The 24,517-nt window shown below is 41.0% G+C and overlaps 2 long non-coding RNA genes across 2 annotated transcripts; one reads left to right on the top strand and one right to left on the bottom strand.

The window, feature by feature from the left end:
• Positions 1–145: 145 nt before the first annotated feature.
• Positions 146–1,007, bottom strand: LOC120567090. The gene is made up of 2 exons (XR_005640518.1): positions 976–1,007; positions 146–487 (listed from the first exon to the last, which is right to left on the bottom strand). It is a non-coding gene; the product is annotated as an uncharacterized LOC120567090 (long non-coding RNA).
• A 9,148-nt stretch (positions 1,008–10,155) lies between these two features.
• LOC120567084 lies at positions 10,156–23,294 on the top strand. Its single transcript, XR_005640517.1, has 12 exons — positions 10,156–10,278; positions 18,929–19,024; positions 19,153–19,245; positions 19,436–19,901; positions 19,994–20,279; positions 20,386–20,602; positions 20,685–20,770; positions 20,846–20,950; positions 21,082–21,262; positions 21,376–21,539; positions 21,632–21,876; positions 23,115–23,294. It is a non-coding gene; the product is annotated as an uncharacterized LOC120567084 (long non-coding RNA).
• Positions 23,295–24,517: the final 1,223 nt, after the last annotated feature.

Genomic DNA, 24,517 nt, shown 5'->3' with positions numbered 1-24,517 from the left:
AGTCAGGATGTTAAAAGGACTTAGTGTTTGACCCTTCTACATGCATTAATCAGACATCACCTGTTTAAACGTCTTTGTGAAAAAAACATGTTATATAACACTTAAGGAGCCTTACTACTGAACTTAAAAATGACCAAACCCTGCATAGAAATAAAGCACTTTATTCATAGTCAATGAAATGTAAATATAAAGTGTGTATACATAATGCACAGAGTAGCAGATAACAGTCCAGATCATGTCCTCACCCAGACTAAAGGGTTTATTTTCTACTGAGGATGTGTCAGCTGGTAATGTAGGCTCTCAGGTCACAGAAGTCATCCTGTGGATACTGAATCTGTCCTGATGCTGCTGTGTTGTCTTCAGACCATCATCACTTGGCAGAAGTATGGCACCTGTCCCACAATACCTTCATACTGTGAGGAGAGTCTTGTGGGTCCAGGTAAACCTCATCAAACAGGTGTCCAGGACAGCATCTGATCAGTCAGATCTGTAAAACATGGCAGATTTAGTGATTAAATGTTGCTATCATTTTTTGTCAGAGTGTACAACTGCACATACATTTTGTCTTACAGGAGAAGCATGTATTTAACCCAGTGTGTTGCAATTACTGTACTAATAACATGGTTACAATATGTCGAGCAAATGTTAAATTTAAATTCTTTATAGTTTAACTTACAACATCATCGATTGATTCCTTAGATCATCTAGTTTCATATGATAGGTCTACCAAATATATTCACTAGCTTTCAAACTGGACCCACTAACAGATTAAGCAGCGCTTAATATTTCAGACTTCAAATTCCTGACTTTAACGAGCTAGTTAAGTTAGCATCGCTATTTGCTTTTAGCACACTCTAAAAAGTAGCAAACTTCCACCATAACAACACAAAGGAAATTGTAAATGCACTGCAACAATGATGCTGAAAACATAAATGTAATTTATCTGACGACAAAGTCCTAATAATATCAACTTACCTGGAGGAACATCAAGTAGATTCTATTATGTCCATGGTGCCAACCGTCTCTCTGAAACATTTAACAAGGCTTCTTCATGTGGTTTAAGAGCAGTTGGCATCCATAAGTGTTGCATTACTGCCATCTATTGGAGAGTGCTGGGATCGTCACTTAACACCGCCATCTAGTGGAGAGTGCTGGAATTGTCACCTGAGTTACGAATATCTTCTGACCACAAACAGCGCGGAAAAACAGTCTCAAAAGTACCCACACACGTAGAAGGAGATTTACACGTATATTTACATTGAAAAATACGAAGTTCTTTTACAAAAGATGAAATATGAGTTACAAATAAGAGTCACGGACACAGATACACCTTTATAGATACAAATAGCTCTGCATTTATTTGTGCATTGCCCTTACAGATATGGATCCCTCTGCATTTATTTGTGCATTGCCCTTACAGATACAGATCCCTCTGCATTTATTTGTGCATTGCCCTTACAGATACAGATCCCTCTGCATTTATTTGTGCATTGCCCTTACAGATACAGATCCCTCTGCATTTATTTGTGCATTGTGTTTCACAAGTTACAAATACTTATGATACTGTTTTAGCACCATATAAAACAACCTTTCAACGTACGCATGTTCCATCAAAACAAGTTCCTTTCCGAGGATATTTTTCAGCAGCACCTTGGCTCCATCCGGCGCTTAGCGCCACCCATGACAATTGTGATTGGTTTAAAGAAATGCCAATAAACCAGAGCATGTTTTTCTCCCATCCCTGAATGCTGTGTGGAAAATCCAGACCCTCCTCCTCAGCGCTGTGCAGGAAGGTCTGGCAAAGCAAGACTAACATGATACAAGCCTTCCGTGATTGCGCACCACCCCCACCCCTTCTCCATGCCGTTGCTTGTAGCCAAAGAGGACACAGAGGATTAAAAAAACAGGATGGACTCTTCAGAAGAGGTAATAATCTCAAACTCAAGCTTCTGCATGTGAATGGCACTGGACAACACCAATTTCTAAACAAAGCCATACTGAGAAATACAGAGAGTATTGTGGAGCTGATAGTCTTAGTAAGCTTTGTATCAACTCATTTGACAATGGCTTGAGTGTAACGGACGTCCATTAATATAAAAATGTTACGCACTAAAGCTTTAAATTAATTAATAAAGTGCAGGATATACAGCAATCCTATTCAATTGGCAGCTAGATGGCGGATCACACAACATTTGTAAAGACCGATAAGCTCCAACATTACAGGTCCTTTTTTTTAAACATTTTGATGTAATTTGTTGTCATACTGCAGCATCTCCTCTGCTCTGTGTCTTAGTTGAGTTATTCGCACGCACGCGCACTCGCACCACACACACACACACACACACACACACACACACACACACACACACACACACACTCATCAGCGCAGGACATTTTTCCTTTCCTGGCCTGAAAAGGGTAAAGCTTGGTGAGAAAAGCTTTTCAGAGCATTTTAAGATCAAACTCTCTTGGGCACAGTTGGAGTGTTTTAGCATGACATGTTATGACTGTACACACAAACACACGCACACACACACACACACACACACACACACACACACACACACACACACACACACACACAAAGATGCACTCTGAAGCCACACAGACATTTAAACACATGCATGGTTGAGTGCTACATGTACTATCATGTAATGTACAGTTTGCGTCTATAGGGATCCAATGCCTGATCTCTGGCTAGTCTCTGTTCCACAAGCTTCCTAAACTCATGAGTCTCTCATTAAAATAAATAAGCTTGTTCCTGGGTTTACTATCCATATTCTTAAAGAAATTATAGTACTTATGTGATTTATTAATCGTGGCCTTGGGGATTTGTAGTGTGTGACCATGCAGGGGGTGTGTTGGGACATGTGTAGTCACGCATTGCCAGCTCTATCTCCACAGCACTGTGAAGGAAGGTCTGACTACACCACACATCTATGGGATAGGAGAAAAAACTGCTCTGGGTTGTTTGCATTTATTTAAACTAATGCTGTCAATTGATTAAAAAATTTAGTCAAGTTAATCACTGTCATGGGCTGTGATTAATCACGATTAATCGCAAATTTAAAATACTAGGATTTACTTCTTAAACTTGCAGTGTTGAAATAACGCCTCCAGGACCCTGATGTCATGACCGTAATCTCATGTCATGCATTTGTGTTATCTCGTGTCCTAGAATGTCCTTGTTGTATAACTGAGGAGCACATGCAGGAGGGAGAGTGCTTAATGGAAAAGATACGGCATGAGAAGGACAATTGACCATATTTTGACATGTTTTTAGCCTTGTGTAGACGCCCAAATGGTACACAGATCAGATGAGGTAATGCCTGGGTATAAGGGAAAGGGGGTTGAGGTAAGAAGATCAGAACTTTCTCTGTAGTCTACTTTTGTAAAAGTTCGTTTCCAAGTGAAATCGGATACAAACAGCAAATATCCTATTAAATTGGCTGAATCAAGTGTAACCTTTTATTTTAATGGAACTACCAGCAATTTTCTGTAGTTCATTTTATCAAGGAGGAAATTTCAGATATCTCCAATAACTTTAGCCTAATAAACTCTGATGTAGCATACATTTAACTCACGAGTGATCAGCTGTTTTTGCTGTCGGATATTCCTATAACTGTCTTTGTCAGCATGAAACAGTGCCCAGACGAGACATTCAAATGCCTTTGGTGATTCACACTTTTAATCTAATGCTACAGACACTCACTTATCCAATGAAATATCTTAGCATTTACTAGATGGATTAACTCAACTTTGGTAGAGACACTCATGATTCCCAGATGATGTATCCTAGTAATTTCTGGAATTCCCTGACTTTTCCCCTTGCACCACCATGAGGTTAACATTAAAGGTTTTGAGTAAAATGTCTCAACATCAGATGGATTGCTGTAAGGTTTTATTCACACATTCATTTTCCCCTTATTACATGAATTGTAATAACTTTGCAAACCCTTTAACATTTCCTCTAGAGCCTCATTCAAGTCAACATATCAGTTTGTCCAATACTTTGGATTATGACCAAATGCCTGCAAAGCTAATTACATTCCCATCAGCCTCAGCTTTACTTTGTGTTTAGTGGTCATGAGCAATGTCAGCATTCTAACACACTCAAACAAAATGGTGAGTATGGGTAACATAGCTTCTAAAAAGTTTATTCAGGAAGACTACTATGCTTCACATTTCTCTAGCTGTGTTCAAAACCGTTCCCTATCACGGAAATAGTGCACTATACAGTGTGTTTGCCATTTTGTAGTGGTGTTCGCATTCGTTGCTGGCAGTTACATTAAAATAAAAGATTACACTTATACAATTGATTCAGCCAATTTAATAGAGTATTTGCTGTTTGTATCCAATTTCACTTGGAAAGGAACTTCTTCAAAAGTAGACTATTAACTGGTGTGACTACAAGCTTAGCACAAGGGCTAACCACCTTGGAATAATGCATGAACACTCCTGTTGTGGATTTTCTTAGGCCGATTTGTCGAATCGAAGAATCTTCAGGGAGACCGGATGGTGCAATAATAAGATCTTTATTTACACAAAAGATCTGAGAAGTCTCTGCAGTGAATGGTGATGCCCAAATATGTAATTTTGCTTTGGGTTGGTATTGTACCACTAATAGCTGATGTCACCTGTCCGTTGTTCAACAGAAAATTAGATTTATTCCAGTTGATTTTATAGAGACTGAGCCAAATTCGTTAAAGATCTTAAGAATTTTTGGGACAGAAGGTCAGAGATGTACAGCAAAATATCATCTGCAAATAACGATACTGAGTTGTTATTGGATTTAATCTGGACATTACGGGGCGGTTTCCCAGACAGAGTTTAAAATAAATAAGGACTAGGCTAATTCTACTTAAATTAATACGGACTTAAAAAATGGCTTTCCGAGACATTGCTTTATTTGAGATTAAGTAGTACCCGACTAGGGAGTTGCAGACTTAGGTTAATAAAGACTAACTAGCTACTCTCTGTGAAGCCCAATTAGAGTAATGTTGTGCACTTGGTACAGACCTGAGGTTTCTTCAAAAACCAGGGCTGGACGCTTAAGAAACATTAACATTGTGTGGAACTGGAGTAAATCACCCAACCAAACAATGGACAAAGGTAAAAGACAACGTTCAAAGAATTTCAGTGACTTTGAAAGGACCCTTTTGAAGCAAATTGTGTCAAACCACCCAATTATTGAGAATACATAGCATGATTCAGCAACAGAAAACAAGAAAGACTGCTTGGACTTCAATTTGCAATGCATTTAACTCAAATGACAAAGTAAGCAACAGGACACTTCAACAACTTCAGGTAAGCTACTGTATTATTGTTGGTCTACTTTTACTTGTCAGTCACTTTGAAATGTTGCTTCATTTTGATCCAAGTATATTACAAACAGCATCATACAGAATTTTATTTTTTTATATTGTCTCATCTTTTTAAGATCCTGTGGAAAAACATAAAAATAAACTTAAAGAAGACAAATGCCGTTGCACGTAGGGAGCGTTTCAAGACTGGTGGTGGACCCCCAGAAAGACCGGAGACCAATGACCTAGGAGACTTGTTGACTTCGATCATTAATAGCCAGAAGCCCCTGGAAGGTATCCCTGATGATGATTATGATGATGTGGACAGTTCAGATGGGGCCCCGTTCCAATCCTCATTTGGTAGGCCACATTAATTCAATATGTGCCATCCTTAAACTGCAGGGAATATGTATTGTTGTCAGTCATTTCTTGCAGTCCTATAACCAGAAATATTTCATGAACTGAACTTTTGAATACATATTGTTCACTAATGCTGCAATATAATACTTTTCAGATGATCACGAGAACTTGGAGGTCCTGAGACAGAATGAAAGTCACTACACCCACTACAGCTGCAGTAGCCTGGAGGGAAGATGGTGTCACTAATTCTGGCAAGATGAGAAGGACCAAGAGGCTGACCATGCACGAGAAACTGGCCATGGAATTCCATGAGCACAAATTAAAGTATTTAAAAGATGAACATGAAATGAAGATGAAAATACTTCATGTTGAGTTAGCCATGAAGGAGAAAGAGAGAAACATGAAGCAGCAGCAGTACCGATGTTCTACTGAAACCAGCACCAGTTCAGCGTCCCGAAATCTCAATTTGTGAAATAAAACTTTTGTTCATCATCAATGAACAAGCAATTGTTGTCTTCAATCATCTGAGGTAACTTTATTGTGAGAAGTGCCGCAAAGCAAAAGCATCTCTGCACGCCAGTCCATACCTGTCATTGTAAGGTAAGGGGTGAACAAGAAGTTGGTCTGTGCATACCCACTGTCACCAAGTATGATTCCACTATGCTGACCACCTTCAAACTGAGCGTACAGACAGGAGTTCTGGAAAGTTCTTGAGTCATGAGTTGCACCTTTCCAACGTGCAACAATGTTGGAGAACTCCACAAGGCTCACTGCTTGGACCAATTTTATTCTCCTTATATATGCTTCCTCTTGGTAATATTATTAGGAAACACTCAATTAACTTTCACTGTTATGCAGATGACACCCAATTATACTTGTCAATCAAATCCGACAAAACCAATCAGCTAGCTAAACTTCAAGCGTGCATTAAAGAAATAAAATCCTGGATGACCTATAATTTTCTGATGTTAAACTCTAACAAAACTGAAGTTATTGTGCTGGGCCCTAAACACCTCCGAACCTCATTATCTAAAAACTTAGCTACTCTGGATGGTATTGCCCTGGCCTCAAGCACTACTGTCAGAAATCTAGGGGTTATTTTTGATCAGGATATATCCTTTAATGCCCATCTAAAACAAACCTCAAGAACAGCCTTTTTCCATCTTCGTAACATTGCCAAAATTAGGAATGCTGAAAAACTAGTCCATGCATTCAATTCAATTCAATTCAATTCAATTTTATTTATAGTATCAAATCATAACATAAGTTATCTCGAGACACTTTACAGATAGAGTAGGTCTAGACCACACTCTATAATTTACAAAGCCCCAACAATTCCAACAATTCCAGTAATTCCCTCAAGAGCAAGCAGTGCGACAGTGGCGAGGAAAAACTCCCTCTTGGGAAGAAACCTCGCCAGACCCAGGCTCTTGGTGGGTGTCTGACGACGGTTGGGGGTGTGATGAACAGTGGCGATAGTAGTCACATTATAATGCAGTGACTGGATGTAGCGAAGCTGCAGGTTCAGCAGGACGAGCATGACATTGCAGGGCATCGCTGAGCTGCAGAATGCAGCAGGACCACAGCTCAACCAGGTTTGGTGCAGTCCAAGGAAATCGTGGGGAAAAAGAGACTCGGGGAGTAAACTCCCAGAAGCTAGGATTAGTAACAAGCATTTTGGGAGGGCTGACAAAATAGTATAGTAATAGTACAGTATAGCAGTTAGAGGGAGAGAGTGTGTCAAAGGAAGAAGTCCCCAGTCTAGGACTATAACAGGTAATTACATCTGAGACGGTAGGGTAGCTTTTTGGGCTTAGAACTTCCGGATCTGTATTTGTTATGTATATATATTTGAGAACAGTTGAGTGGTAAATAATTGTTATCAAATAGAGTTTAAGTTTTTTATGAGGGTTTCCGTTTTATTATGTGTGATGTGTTTGTGGGTGAGAAAAAATTAGAGTAAATTGTTTTTAGTTTTGTAAAATTTGGATTTGAGTATAATGAAATATGTTTAGTTTTGGGATATTTTGATGTAGATTGGTTGTTAGATTATTAAGATATATATATTAGAGAAGTTATTTTTATTTATATTTTTATATAAATTTGCTGAAGTATAATTGTAAGGTTGGAATGGATGGATTTAGTTTTTGTTTAAATTGTGGGTTAGTAAGATTGTTAATAGTTTGGTAAAATTGTTTTTAGAGATTTTTCATGGGTTTGGGGAGGGAATGGGGTTTGGTGTGGGTTGTTTTTGGTTATTTTTGTTTTGCAATAAAGATTGGGTTTGGAGGTTTTTTGTAGCAAAATTTTTTGTTGCTCCCAGTTCCGTTTACTTCCAGGCTGGACTATTGTAATTCCCTACTGTCAGGTTGCTCAAATAAGTCCCTTAAGACTCTCCAGCTGATCCAGAATGCTGCAGCACGTGTTCTCACAAGAACTAAGAAAAGAGATCATATTTCTTCTGTATTAGCTTCTCTGCATTGGCTTCCTGTAAAATCCAGGATTGAATTTAAAATCGTTCTCCTGACCTACAAAGCTTTAAATGGTCAAGCACCATCATATATAGAAGAGCTCCTAATACCTTATTGTCCCACTAGAGCACTGCACTCCCAGAATACAGAGTTACTTGTGGTACCTAGAGTCTCTAAAAGTAGAATGGGAGCCAGAGCCTTTAGTTATCAGGCTCCTCTCCTATGGAACCAGCTCCCAATCTGGGTTCCGGGGGCAGAAACTGTCACCACATTCAAGAATGAACTTAAAACTCTCCTATTTGATAAAGCTTATAGTTAGGGAGTAAGGAGTTGCAGTGTCCACCTAACTGGCCCACCTGCTTCTCTTCATAATTGTTAGATTAATAATATATAACAAAAGTAGAGGGAGGCAGGCCAGCACAGCCCGATCTGGCAGGGGAGAGTTTCAAGCCCGAACAGGCCACCTCTCCTTATGACCTGTCTCTCTTAGTTACGCTGACTTCCTTCCTTTGACACACTGAGCTGCTCTCTCCTCTCCCTTTCTATTACCATTTGTGTGCATCCCGTTCCAGAAATGCTTGTTATTAATCCTAGCTTCTGGGGAGTTTACTCCCCGGAGTCCTTATGTTTTTTCCCCCAGCGTATTTCCTTGGAGAACGTTGGCACCAAGATCCTGGTTGCAGCTGTTGCCGTGGTCCTGCTGCACTCCCTGCTGAGCTCAGCGGTGCCCTGCAATGTCATCCTGCGTCCTGCTAAACCCTGCTGCTTCCTGTTACATCCATCCATGCTCTGCTGGGCCACGCTACATCCTGTAATGCCCTGCAGCGCCCTGATATGACATGAACTACTACGACTACCATTTGAAGTCACTGTTCCATTATTAATGTGACTATTAGCACCACTGTTAATCGCATCCCCAACCGGCACCGTCAGACACCGCCTACCAAGAGCCTGGGTCTGTCCGAGGTTTCTTCCCAAGAGGGAGTTTTTCCTCGCCACTGTCGCACTGGTCGCACTGCTTGCTCTTGAGGGAATTACTGCAATTGTTGGGGCTTTGTAAATTATAGAGCGTGGTCTCGACCTACTCTATCTGTAAAGTGTCTCGAGATAACTCGTGTTATGATTTGATACTATAAATAAAATTGAATTGAAATTGAATTGAACTGCATAGTGGGAGTGCACACACTTTGTGCATTTATTGAGAACCAATTTTTACGATTTCTGTACTCCTCAGAATCTGCAGTAGAGGGACACTTTATTGGAATATGACATCCATCAATACAGCCAATGACTCCAGGGAACCTTCCATATTCAAAGAACTCCACCTTGTAGTTGGCTTGGCCAGCAGTATGAGGAAACTTGATGTAGTCGTCCTTCAGTTCACATATAGCTTTGCACACTTTGTGGACTATTTTGCACACAGTTTGTTCACTTACGCCACACAAATTGCCTGTTTCACGATGGAAGGTTCCACATGCCAAAAACCTTAAGGTGATCAGTACTTGTAGCGAAGGAGGGATAGGCATTCCCCTAAAAGAATCAGATGAAAGCCTTGTCTCAAGCAGACTAATTATGTCTGCTGCAGTTGCTTTGTACATGCGAAAACAGTCACGAAAGTTGATTTCATCAAAATCATTAGTGGGTTGCTCCTGTCCATAACCACCCTTCTGTCTGGTCTAAATGGAGCTCTTTCATCATCATTAAAATAGTCCAGGTAATCCATTTTCCTCTATTGCCTCTGGCCAGGTTTAGTTTAAGCCTTTACTTAAATCTAGACTAGGGGTGGCAGTAGCTTCGGGGTGGCAGTAGCTCAGTCCGTAGGGACTTGGGTTGGGAACCAGAGGGTTGGTGGTTCAAGTCCCAAAAAAATTTTGTATGGTCCCTCAGCTGACTGTGAGTCTCCATCGTTGCTAGGTTACCTATGCGCATGCGCGATAGCTGTTGAACTCTTGAACTGCAGCTCTTGCTCTCTCTCTTGCTCCACTGTGGTGTCAAGTTACAGCCTGTTGAAACATGCTCATTACTATAGAGAGAACCTCAGCAAACCCTTTTTTTGTGGAAAAAATACTTTTTGGAATATTGGATTGTATGAGATCGGCAATCGACTAGTGTTGGCTTCACCGGAAAACAATAAATCAACAGAGGTATGGATTAACACAACTTTTATGCCTTTCTGTCACATCTGCTGCAGTCAAATTCGCTGTGTTCCATCGGAAGGAATAACTGCACATGGCTAAGCACTTCTAATGGCATTTCGAACATGTTTAGAGGCTAAAAACACGTTTAAAACTTGCCCCGTTTAAGCCCTGTTTAAACCTGTTGGGTGCAAAATCTAGCAGGAGGATAACTCGGTGTAGGCAGCACCGATTATTTTTGTTTTTTATTTTTTTATCTACTGACAGTACTTCTAATTTACAAACAACAGAGCTACGTGTTGAAATTGACCGGAATTCTCCTTTAACTGAAAGGATTGAAAGCTCAGCCATCTTCAAAATTGAAACGAATACGTGTCTCGAGTACTGTACCGGATTTTGCTGACAAATCTGTATCAAAGGTTGAACTGTTAGCTCTGAGCAAGGTGTGACAAAAACATAAAAAGTAAAATAAATCCCCTAACCCTCTGAGACCGCAGACCCCCTCCCCTATTTGTAAGATGCGTGACCACATCAAACGCAGTTTGCGCTAAACTCCAGCTCAAAACTACACCTCCTGTCTTAAGTCACAGGTTAATTGAAACAGGTCTAGTGAATTCTTATGTTAAACATGAACAATATTATAAACACCTTCAAACAGTTTCTGGACTAAACTGCGTGAGAAACAGACCAATCTAGTTGGAGCAATAAGCAGACTATAAGCTGAACAGACCGTATCCCTCATGTTCTTTCAGTCTAGCTTAATTGTTAACAAACAAACTGTAAACTGAACAGCCAGCATTTATCATGTATTTTCAGTCTGGTTAAGTGTCCCTTTAAAGCTTGGCTCTGAAACTTACATACAGTATCCCTAGGATTACCAGCCAGTATTTATCATGCATCTTCAGTCTGGTTAAGTGTCCCTTTAAAGCTTAGTTATGAAACTTACATAGCGCATCCTCAGGATTCATCATGTTCCCTTTTTTTCAGCCCAATTAAGTGTTCTCAAAAATATAGATTGTAGACTGAGTAGCCAGCATTCATCATTCTTTACAGTCTGGTTAGGTGTCCCTCCAAAGGTTGGTTTCAAAACTTACACACAGCGTCCTCCAGTCAAATTCGGTACAGTGGCCCAAATACCGTTAGTCCACAAGTGCAGGAGTCCTCCAGTCGCGGCTCCCGGCATCGAATCAAAGTCCCACGGTTGCTCTCTGGTTCCTTGCGGCGCAGGATGGTCCGCGCGTCCTCGTCTTCTTCTAAGGCCCTGTTTACACGATGACGCTCTCGGGTGAAAACGAAAAAATATTTTATCGGATGTGCCTTTCGTTTATACGCCGACGGCGTTTTTGGGGCTTAAAACGCAAAAAAGTGAAACCACCCTCCAGAGTGGAAATCTTAAAAATGCTCCACCGTCGCGTTACCATCTAAAGGGTAAAAACGCAAAAGTCTGAAGACAGAGGTGTGGAGAGAGACGAGAAAAAGGCGTCTGTTGTTACGGAGTAGGCTACAGAAATTATAGGCTCCTGTTAGAATTTCAATGTAATGGCTCAATATTTAAATGATTTCAACAATGTGGATAAGGTTGTTATAGTTCGATGACGATATGTAGGCTATTCATTTGAGCCAGAGCAGGCGACAACGTTACGGATGAAGAGAGAGAGAGAGCGAGCGAGTGGCAGCGGTCAGCAGGCAGAGGTCAGCCGTCAGCGGGCAGAGGAGGGTCTGCAGTGCCACCTAGTCACCTGGAGTGCATACTACATCGAATTTCACACACTTTTGCGTCACCATATGCACGCAGATTTCCCCTCCATAACGCTCATCTAAACGCAGAATAAAAAGTGATAACGCAACGCCACTTTTGCGTTTTCTCTTCAGATCATTTCCGTGTAAACATAGCCTTATTCTAGCCAGAAAACACCGGGCTTCACGTCTGCAGTGAAGGCGAACTCTCTCCCCCCGCGGTTCATTCCCAGGGCAGCGCAGCAGATAAACAAGTCAGAGTTGCGTCCGGCATGCAGTGCCAGCCCGTGTTGCATCCCTTCAGGCAGCCAAAGCCGCTGGATCTTGAGTGTGACACAGCCAGATGGTCCGGCTCAGACACCATGCCTTCCTGCTTCTCAGGTTCTGCCCCGATGTGTTGCTGTGAGGCATTCATTTCGGCCAGCAGATTACTGATTTAAGCACACTTAACTGCCTCTCCAAGACCTGGTCGATTAATTCTCCATATTTAGGGTGACCAGACATCCCGGTTTGACCGGGACAGTCCTGATTTTGAATTGCTTGTCCCGAGTCCCGACAAAAGCCTGTCGGGACGCTAAAATGTCCCAGTTTACACCAGGAGCGGGGTCAGCCAATTTTGCCGGGTCTTCATCCCCGAATGCTTTGAGTGTAGTCCCGAATGTAACTTTGTCCAGTTAATTTTTCCGAGGCGAATAGAACGGGCATGCTGTATTTGTTGCTATCACCTAGCAACCGTCTCTACATGAGGAAAGCTGGTTGAAGTTTTCGGAGGAATCCTAGCCAAATCAGTCTAATACATTGATGCCATCAACACAAAGTTTAGGAGCGCAATACTACTGATTTAGTTTGAAGTTCCTGTGCCGTTTCCAGTCTATGGTTCAGACTCAAACACACGGAGCTCTGAAGCAGACCTGTGCGTCACTTAGTGTCCACTCTCTCTTTCAAATGCAGGGCAGCTTCAGGTTTATGGATGTGCTCTGCTGTGGGCATGCTGCGGCAGATGTGTTGCGTTTGTGCTCCGTGAATTTTTGCAGCAGTACCTTATCAGCAGAGCAATCACGTAATGCACAGCAGACTATGGTGTATAGATTATTTTCTGAAATATAGTGACTTTATTCTTGTAATAGCCTATTATAACTTTATTTTTCTCAAAATATCACGACTCCTCTAAATCACAGAGAACACAGATATACTGTATTTTGGAATGTGCACAAAGTTTTGGACATAACACATCTGAAAGATTACAGTACAGGGGTTTATGAATAAATTAAAATGAATTAATGTATCATTGAGGTATAATAAAAATGAGGTATATAATTAGAAAAGTCGAACCATAGGAGAATATATAGATGAAAGCAATACAGAATGCCTCAATATATTCCATTATGTTTTTATATTTGGATTGTAATCTATGTTTCTATTCACATAAAGATATTTGCAGCATACATTGATTCAGAAAAAGGTAGAAATAGGTGCATACAAATTCACCAGAATGCAAGAAATGAGGTGTTTAATGCTCAAAATTTTCAATAAATCATTTTAATTACTTTGGTGTTATTGAAATAAATAACACTTCAAAAAATCTTTTTTAGAAACAATCTTAACATAAATCTCACACTAAACTGAAAAAGGCTGTTGCTTCAATTTTGTTAATTTTACAGGACAAAATACTGTTATTAGATGAGGAGCCTACGATCAAAATAATGAAGTTACTGTATGTGTCTGACCAGGGCTGGCACATGTTCACGTTAAAAAGGTCAAGTGTCCCGGTTTTAGCTCCAGGAAATCTGGTCACCCTATCCATATTAGAGAACGTGTTCACATTAGCCACCACTCCATTAGCCGCATACATGCTAGCGAATTTCTCCAAACGAGCAAACAGTCCAGGCGACAACAAGACCCGCTCTTTCGTGCCTGCAGGCGTTTCACCAAGTCACCGTGACAACAGACAAAACAATTTGGCTTTGAAGAAAAAGTAATACACCTGGTTATTTAATGAAATACGGAGGCGAGTGTAGGAGCTCAGTTTCTTGCAAGCATAGCAGCCGCTGGTCACGTACTTCTCTTCCTTTCTTCACTTTAAAGTATGTGACAGTCACAGCGTGCAGCTCTCTGTTTCTGCCAACTCCTGCCAGCTTGCTGTGACCACCTTTGTGTGTGTGTTTCATAACCTCATGAATTTGGAAAATACTGTAAAAATAATAGCCTTGTATTTCACATGAGTTGCACTGAGTATGCTTTTAGTGCATGTGTGCCTGCATGTATTTTAGATGTGTGTGTTACGGCCACACACAAACACTATTTAAAAAGTGACCATCAACACCTAATAACACCAAACCAGAAGGTAGAAAAACGTAGATCAAAATTTATTCACAAATTAAACTACAATTAATTAAACCAAAACTATGGGAGTCTGGAGGTCTGGCCAAAATGAACAAAAGAAGAGAAGAAGCCTAGGCCAACCCATCAAGGGCCGTCGGACCCAGAACTTCCCCCCCCTAACCAAAGAGTAAACTAACTAATAACAAAACAAAGCCGCGGAAACTAGACTACCAGAGGTCCGTTCCAGGTAGGAGGTTTAACGAACTCTGAGTCTAACCCTGATGTCTGAGTTGATTTACCCTGAGATGGGAAACTCTGAGTTTTCGGTTCCGGAACAGCTGATTTGAGTTGGTTCAATCAACTCGGAGTATGTTCACTCAGGGTTACGCGCACATAAGGCAGTATGAATGGAGCCATGATTCTACGATTCACCATGGTAACAACCACAAACAAACGGGTCGGCGGAAATACTCATGCGCACGAACAGCGAGTTTGAACATGCATTTCGTTAAAAAAGCAAGACAGCGGCTGCTGCTGCAAAAGAGAGAGAATTGGTGTGGGAGAAAATTGCTGCTCGAGTCAATGCGTACGCATTAACAGTGTATTAATTTCATATTTAATCACAGTTAACTTATAATATTAGGCTACTGGTGAAAACTGGAATTGTAGGCTACACTTATAATTTTATTCAGGTGCAATCCTGCGGGCGAAAAAGTAAACTATACTATTCCCATTCTGAGGCTGCAGCACCATGATCATTAACAGAATTATAAGTATAATCATGTATTTCTTTTTAATGGCTCTCACTGGTTGTGTCCAGTGAACACGTTAAAAAACGTTTCAGAGCGATCACACTTTTCTGACGGCTCTGCATACAGTGGCTTTACTATTACAGTAGGCCTATGATCCGCTGCTGTTATAAAGAAAACTGCCGTTTGCAAAAAACGTAATGCGACACAAAGAATCTGCTGGGATGTTAAAGCCTGTCCACGATGTTGAACTAGTGGAAGGATAAGGTATCTGCATACCTAGACTGTGATAAAAAATACCACTCAAATCGGTTATGTGGAAATGAAAAAACTCAATATCATCTCCCGACGTAAACTCTCTGAATTAATACAGCTTTTTCATCAACGGGATCGTCGACAAAAGGACATGACATGTTTGAGAAAAAAAACATTTTATAGTCTGCCTAACATAAACCAATACGTTTTTTTATTCATTTTATTCATTCAACAAACTGCATTAAAATGCGCCTGATACAGACTGAATGAATGAGGAAATGAGTTTCCCCTCCCTCTCAGCGGGAGGAGACTGAGAGAAACTTGAGGTTTCTTGAAGAAAACCTGCTCCCGACCAGGTTAGGTTCACAGACTCAGTTACCATAGTAACTGACTCCGGGGTTAAGTTACCTCTCTTTCTGGAACGGAAAACCCAGAGTTTCCCCTCATCTCAGGGTTAACCAACTCAGAGTTTTCACTAAACCTGCTTTCTGGAACGGGCCTCTGACCTCCATCCTCAAAACAAAGAAACACAAAAGCAAAAAACATAACAAAGCAACAAAAGGACAACGATGATCTGTGCCGCATCAATCTTCCTCCAAACAATTTCTGTCTCCCTCTTATATCAGGGGCGGGGCCACCCTCAATCACAGATTGGAAACACCTGGGATAAACAGAGGAGAAAAGAGAAGGGCGGGGAGCACATAACACTGTGAAAGTGGATGTTAAAGGAAAGTGTGTGTTTGTGTGTTCTCTCTGGTGATTTCCAGGCAGGATGAGGCTGCAGTTAGCAAGGTCTGCTCACCCTGAGGGCAGTGACCACCCTTGACAAACATCCAAGCAACACAATCACTGCACAGGGGCCTGCATGCACACACACACACACACACACACACACACACACACACACACACACACACACACACGGCAGGGCAATCATATGCTCATCCTCACAAATACACATGCGCACAACGACTCACACAGTCAGGGTCACTGGCTTTAACATTGCTAGACTGATGTAATTTGTACAAAGTTACAAACTTAGGCAATGGGCCCTGGCCCTGAAAAGATGAATGCTTAGTGTTGCCTTTTCTCCCAAAACATAAGCAAAGCTACAATGTAAGCATAAGCATAAGCAAAATAAAAATAAAGTCAATGAAATCATAAAACATTGCCTTTTTACGTTATTGTTCTATATCTGGTTTTTCCCTCCACCACAGGGAGGTTCAAAGGTCAAGGTTAGCTACAAATCACTGACCCTGATTCAATGACCAATTAAGACAGTAGCCCCTTTAATACAGATTCCCCAATAGCATTGTAATGTAGGTCCGCCATTATGCCGGCTTTGTTTATTCATGCAGAACAAAGCAAAGGCGGCATAAAAACCATAGGAAATCAAGCGTGGTATTGTATGTTCGAGAAGAGATATGCAATATGCTTACTTCTGATGGCCTTTTTTATATTAAAAACCGACACCAGCATTTCAGGATTCAAATTTTTTTTACTTTGATGAAGGTATCATAGCTTAAAGGTATAGTGGAGGATTTTCTTTTTCCGGGTGGATCATCAAGACTATTGGTCCTCCTAGTTGTCAATCATTCTGGTGATATGTTTACGTAAGGCCATCGTACGTGCTCGTCCCTAGGTAGTTTTCGTTTTCTGCGCATGCGCACTTTCAGGTGTATGTGGTGAGCTGCAGTTTCAGCCATTCATTGAAGCTCACCGTTCTCACCGTGTTTTTTCAAAATGTCTGAGGGTCGCAAGAGAAAAAGTGTCTACGAATTGTATGACAAGAAGAGAAAGGCCTCTGAAGAAAGAAACAAGACCAGAGTGTTTTTGGGAAAATATTTCACACGCTAGCGTGCGCTAAAAGCAGAGGTTGGGCTTCCCACTGATGCCTCAGTCGCAAAGTTTCTACTCGACAGGTAAAGTTTGGCATGCTTTTTGGAGAAATCCATTTAAAATCACTGCTAGTACAAGTTGATGTAAGCTATGATTAGCGATGCTAGCCCTGGCACAAGTCACGCACCGCGCAGACACGGTAAACCAGGCCAGCTGACAGTCTTGCCTGGGCCCGGGACGAGATAAGCTTAGATGGGCCCCCCGCGCCCAGATCTCTCCTTTTTCCTTGCTCTTACTCTCCCCTGCTCTTCCTCTCCTGTTCCTCTCCTCTCCTGTTCATCTCCTGTACCTCTCCTCTGCTCTTCCTCTCCTGGTCCTCTCCTCTCCTCTTCCTCTCCTGCTCCTCTCCTATGCTCTTCCTCTCCTATGCTCTTCCTCTCCTATGCTCTTCCTCTCCTCTGATCTTCCTCTAATCTGATCTTCCTCTCCTCTCCTCACATCTCTCACTGAAATTAATGTGATCAGTCTCTGATCCATCCTGCTCAGACTCTCCGACAGGCGCGCGGCTCCTCCCGAGATCTCTCTCTCTCTCTCTCTCTCTCTCTCTCTCTCTCTCTCTCTCACCGGTAGCCTGACTCTGTCCCTCCGTTGCGAGGCAGGGGGGCCCCCTCCGCATCACTCTCTCTGTCCCCTGACAGCAGCTGGATCTCTCTCCTCTCTGTCTCATCCTCTCTGACGGAGCTACCAAACTCAACTCTTTCTGTAAAAGAGAACGTGTTGTCTCAGGCTTTTATACAAGCTAATGGACGTTAACATGAGAGCTGGCCTGTTAGCTTACGTTACATGGCTCGTAAACGTTGGCTGCGCTGTTTCTTACCTTGCTCTACGTTGACAGTTCCAGCTTCACCGTCACCACCTTTTTTTAAAAATATTTGTTTAGAAAATCTCTAAGGCCTCTATTTTCTTCTTCTCTTTTCCTTCCTTTTCTGAGCACCGGACTTGTGCTGACCGGACATTTTGAGCATACTGAACTTCAAATCTACTGAAAACAACATCAACTTTTGATAAGTGGCCAAACCATTTTTGTGTTGGGGGTGGGGGGGTTCTTGACCACTATTTCAAGGACAATTAGGAAGAAAACAAATAAAAAGCTTTTATGTAACTCAAATATTACATATTTTTTTCCACAAATAGGCCTATTTAAAAAAATGTTTTTCAATTATTCCATAATTTAATGAGGGCCCAGTTCTGGGCCCCCAGTTCTGGGCCCCCCCCTACTGTGGGCCCGGGACAACAGACCCGTTTGTCCCCCCCTATCGGCGGGCGTGCGGTAAACATCTCAATTTGTCTAAAGTAGCCTTATGACCAAATGGTAAAAGGTATCAGGGTGAAATGTTCTAAAACCTTGTGTGTTCGTTTTTGATAATTCCAATGTGTTCACCATAGTATTTATTACACAAATGCAACAAGCTACTTCTCCATTGCAGATCATGTCTTGAGTCCTCACTCAATCGATCAGTATAATAAGTAAATAAAACACGGAAGGGCCTTTGACATTTTGTCTTGCATGAATGTTTTTGAGTTAGTTTATAATTTGCAACATAATTGTGCCACCAAATGTGACTAGCCAAATTTGGATGCCCTTCCAAACAATCTACTTTGATGCATATCTGTGCACTAAAATATAAAAGATATTTTATGCTTGTACTTTATTAGAACAAACAACTAACATGTGTATAATTCAATATTTGTTACAGCTATGATAAAATTACATCCACTCCGCTGACACACACTCAATGGGCCAGACCCCAGCCACCAGCTGTGTCCACAATTCAGGAGTCACTGTCTGATCGGTAAGTTATTATATGTCATATTTATCATCAAGCTAAATACTTCACAGTAGAAACTATGCCTTGTATTTGTGGCTGTACCAACAAGGATTTGCAACAGATTAAATCTTCTATATGTGTGTAATTTATAGAGAAGCGAATTTCTCTGTGGAGGGAGTTGAGAAAATGGCCAGCAGTAGTAGCAGTGAGGAAGAAAGAAGAACTGTTCTACAAGAAGAAGCAAGGTAATTATAATTCTAGATTTCTTTGCAGATACCTGTTATTTTGAACTTTAGTTGTTTTTGCTTTATATTTGGTAATTTACTGAATATTTTTTCTAGGGCCTCAACTAGTGTAAATATAGTTGACATTGATGAAGATGCCTTCAACAATATACAAAATTACATTACACAATAACATTACTTCATTCAAAAGGATTGACTGGGATGATGACACATGGGATGAAACTTGGACTCCAGATACAGAGACACAATCACAGTCATCCTCAGAAAAAGATGAGACTGAGGAGGTTGATCTCTCAGAAGAACACGAGACCTGTGAAACCCCCACTGACGTGGATGAAGCAGAAGACCTGGATCCTCAAATTTGCATTAGGTATGTGTATTATTATTATTTTATCATTTTGTAATGGAAAATATTTTGATGCTTGCAGGAAGTTGCCACAACACCAGACGCACCTATGGTCCTCACAGAGGAAGACGTCATCGGTCGGCCCGCATCCATAGTCTATCATGACATTATAAAGCAGCTGCTGGACTTCCTTATTCTTCCAATTGAAAAATGCACAGTGAAGGATTCCATCACAAAGGCACCCTGTAATGCAGCTAAGCCATTTGAGGTTTCTGTAAAATCAAGGTCGTCTGCTGTCATTGCGGAATGGGTGAGTATCACATGTTTAAATTTGCAGCTCACAAACAATCATTTCAATAGTGGCATTTTCTTCAGTGTTTCTCAACACTTGCACTCTTACAGATATGTCCAAATGGTCACACTGTTTGGAAGTGGAGTTCACAGCGATATTTCAAGTATGGAATGCTCGCTGGGGATTTTATGTTGAGTGTGAACATCCTCCTGTCTGGAAACAACTTCCGGAAAATAGCTCTGCTCTTCAAGTTTATGAACTTGGGGATGATAGACCCAAATACATTCTACAAAATCCAAAACAAATTTTGTCTGCCGAATATTGAAGATTTGTGGAAGAGGGAGAGTAGCAATGTCATCAGCCAGTTGAGTTCAAAGGAATCTGTTGTGCTCCTTGGTTAGTATATTACATCACTGCAACTTACAATATTATTATAATTATCTGTCGTCATTCTGTTATACATTTTCAAAATATTTAATCCATTTACATTTGTCATTATAAGGTGATGCTAGGATGGACAGTCCTGGGTTCTGTGCCGAATTCTGCACATACACTACAATGGAGAATGACACAAAAAGAATTGTGTCGACAGGTCGGAGGGAACTCTGTGGCTATGGAGAAGGTGACATTCATGGAGACCATGGACACTCTGTGTCCAAAGTTGGGGAATGTGACGGAATTTTGCACTGATGCCAATATACAAATATCAGCACTTTTCAGTAAGTGGCTTTTTGCAATATTAGTTGCATAAAAACAAGTTTGATGTTCAATGAATAATAATACTACTTTGATGTTTTACAGACAGTGGCCAATACAAAGACTGTGGTGTGAAACACAGCCTGGATATCTGGCATGGTGCAAAGAACCTTAGTAAAAAGATTCTGGCTGTATGTATACTGGTATTGATACGTGTTTGTCCTCTGGTAAGAAAACAATTATTTTATTCCAATACAATTTTTTAGGCCGGACATGAGAAGGACTGTGCCCTGCTTCTGAGTTGGAACAGAGACATTTGCAACCACTTTTGGTACAGCTGTAAGGAAGCAGAAACGTTTGAAGCTTTCAACGTAAGTTTTTATTTACTGTATATATTTGTAAGTAATTAGAGTATACTAATGTGTAAAGGGTGTTGGTCAAATGTTTTTTTGTAGTACACATGATTTACTATGCATACAAATGTGATTACATCTGTGGACAGGAGTTCTGCATCATGTGACTGGCGTACATGAGTGGTACTTTGGGGCCTGTCGACATGGGCCTTTGGAGGAAGACAGGAATAAAGAATGGATTCCAAAGGGCTCTGCAGCACACGAAAGACTCCAAAAGATCGTTTATGATGCACGCTGGTTGAAAAACATACCCAAGTATCTCTCTTTCAGGTAGACATTTTAGGAATGCAATTCCATTCCAAACCACCAAAATGCTGCTTTATCATTTTTGGTAAATGCCGGTTTCACATAGTCTTATTTGCTTCTTTATTTTTGTTTTATAGATTGACCTCAGACCTGCAGTCCTTCCATAACCATATTCTTATGTATGCCTCAAAGCGCTTCTGCTTCAAACCACCAGTGTACTATGCTCGGACCCTGTTGGCAGGGCTGGATTATAACTACCACCTAACCGAGGAGCGCGAACAAATGCTGATGGCTCACATCAGTAAGTTTCTTTGTTTACTGTTTACCTACACTCCATAATTTATTCTATGCACACAATGGCAATATTGACATGTTTTTGTTTACTCCTCCAAGGTATGGCAGAATTTTTAACAAAAGCTCTAAGATGTGGCGGCTGTACACCATCAAGAATCCAAAAACCTACAAGTACATCCCAGATCTACAGAGCGCCATCCTCCATTCAAGACTTTTGGCTCCTAGGGGGATGACAGGAAAGCAGCCTCTTGCACTTGATGATCCACGAAGGCTGGGGCTGTTGTCTGGTGTGGCTGCCCCAACAGTACAAGAATTGAAGGAAAAGAAAGCCCACCGAGGGCTAGGTGAGTTGTATTCAAGTCAAGTGCCTTACTTTGTTGAATTAAATCCTCTACAGTGTGCACTGCTGTTACATAGGATAGAAGTCATTTAAAAAGGTGTATCTTTTCAACACATTCTCACACCCAACTCGTAAAATAAGGACGTTCGGTCAGGAGCCTTTCTCGTTCTTATTTGACGTTAAAAGTCTCCTTTAGCGTCTCATGTAAACGTGCTTGGTCGCCACTATTGCCGTCCCTTTTTCGGAGAAAAACAACGGGGAAAGGACGCCTCAAAAGTCTCCTTTAGTGTCTCATGTAAACGTGCTTGGTCGCCACTATTGCCGTCCCTTTTTCGGAGAAAAACAACGGGGAAAGGACGCCTCAAAAGCCGGGAAACACACCGCGGGTGAAGCGCGACAATAACGGAATCGCGGAGGTTAGGTTTAGGAGAAAAACAACGGGGAAAGGACGCCTCAAAAGCCGGGAAACACACCGCGGGTGAAGCGCGACAATAACGGAATCGCGGAGGTTAGGTTTAGGAGAAAAACAACGGGGAAAGGACGCCTCAAAAGCCGGGAAACACACCGCGGGTGAAGCGCGACAATAACGGAATCGCGGAGGTTAGGTTTAGGAGAAAAACAACGGGGAAAGGACGCCACAAAAGCCGGGAAACACACCGCGGGTGAAGCGCGACAATAACGGAATCGCAAAACAACGGGAAAAGGACGCCTCAAAAGCCGGGAAACATACACCGTAGACGGGGGAAACAAAAGAAAAACAACGGGGAAAGGACGCCTCAAAAGCCGGGAAACAAAACGCCATAGACCGGGGAAACAAAACGCCATAGACCGGGGAAACAAAACACCATAGACCGGGGAAACAAAAGAAAAACAACGGGGAAAGGACGCCTCAAAAGCCAGGAAACACACGCCGGAGACGGGGAAACAAAACGCCACACGCGGGGCGCGAACCCGAGTCTCCTGAGTGAAAGTCCGGTGTACCCATCCGCCACCCCAACCACCATCCTTACCCGGCAATTTCCCCTTACATACCACTCGCTAAGTCTCATCCAACTGCGGCTCTCCCCAGTACGTTACACAAATACGCCGAAGGGTGCCTTTTTCGTCGCATCAGACGCTGAAGGACACTGACCAAACGTACTTATTTTACGAGTTCGGAATGAGAACGGGTTGATCTTTTTATACCTAAAAAGTCCTGATAATATGTAAACCTATGTTTTTTGTTTGTTTGTTTTTTTACAGGTCAACCATCTCACACATGACCTGTCAGTAGATGTGGTGCTTGAAGAGAATATGACTTTGGAAGTTTAGCTACATATAAAGGGGGCCATATCTATGCTTTTTTCATTTCCCCTGTACATAATGTGCCATATCAAACATTTTCTGGTGAATGTATGCCATGTATAAAAGAACAGTATATAATGTATACATTAGAGCAAATAAAATACAAAATGTGCAAAACATTTATTCATAATTGTGGTTTTCTAAGGGCTAAATTGTATTTATATTTGTACGTGTAAGTTCTAAACAGTTATCAAATACAAGCCTACATAAATTGTCCTTTGTGAACTTTCTAAAGCCACTTACAAATATTTTATAGAAGTATGGGAAACTCATTTGAAGTACATGAAAAAACAATATATGTTGGGAAGAGACTTTATTATCAACATATCAAAAAAAGTAAAAAAAATTGTAGTGTCAAATACACACATGTATTGATCCAGCTTATTTTAGTGTGCAAGTGTAGCTCCTGAGGTATCTTAGAATAAAGTCCAATAAAGAAGATTTATTGTGAGTACACAATAGGTTTACACTCTGGCTGGAATAAAGCCTACGTAATTGCCATTAGGATCCGGGAAACGATCTCTAATTTTCCACACATAGCATGAAGCTATAACAATTCTATATCCTGGTCCCAGAACACCATATTGCCAGACAACAAAGTTCCTATATGCAGCATAGCGGAACTGTCTGTGACTTTCTCCTGTATCCTGGATGTCTCTATCCCAAGGTAAGTATCTATCTAACTTGGATAATGCGTCGTGTAGGTCTTAAATTTCAATCTTTATGGTCTTAAAATGTCTTAAAAAGGTCTTAAATTTGACTTAATGAAACCTGCAGAAACCCTGTAAATATGATATAATTAGATTATACAATATTATATAATTTAATTTTAAAAGGCAACTTATACACCATGGTGACCTTGTGTTGTTTGCTCTTCACCATGCAATTTTCACTTGGTGAATCTGGTTTTCCAGGAAAATGTGGTAGTTTTCTTACTAGTTTTACACTGAAAAAAATAATTCATTGGATTTACTCAATTGAATAGTGGACATTGGTTGCACACAAATTGTTTGCTTTGGTAGTCACTTAAACAATTGTGTTCCATCAACACAGATTATTCACGTTTAAACAACACAGACTATTCATGTTCAATCAACACAGACTAATCACATTCAATCAACACAGACTAATCACGTTCAATCAACACAGACTATTCATGTTCAATCAACACAGACGAACACAAACTATTCATGTTCAATCAACACAAGTACTTTATATTGAAATAAAGTTAATGGAATGTGATTATTGTAAATATTCTTTTTACACTAAGTTAAATTGTAATTTCTATGTTCTAAATCTAT

This window comes from Perca fluviatilis, chromosome 10, assembly GCF_010015445.1.
Source record: "Perca fluviatilis chromosome 10, GENO_Pfluv_1.0, whole genome shotgun sequence".
Taxonomy (NCBI): Eukaryota; Metazoa; Chordata; class Actinopteri; order Perciformes; family Percidae; genus Perca; species Perca fluviatilis.
Note: the sequence above shows the minus strand (reverse complement) of the source record. Positions and strands in the feature narration are given on the sequence as shown.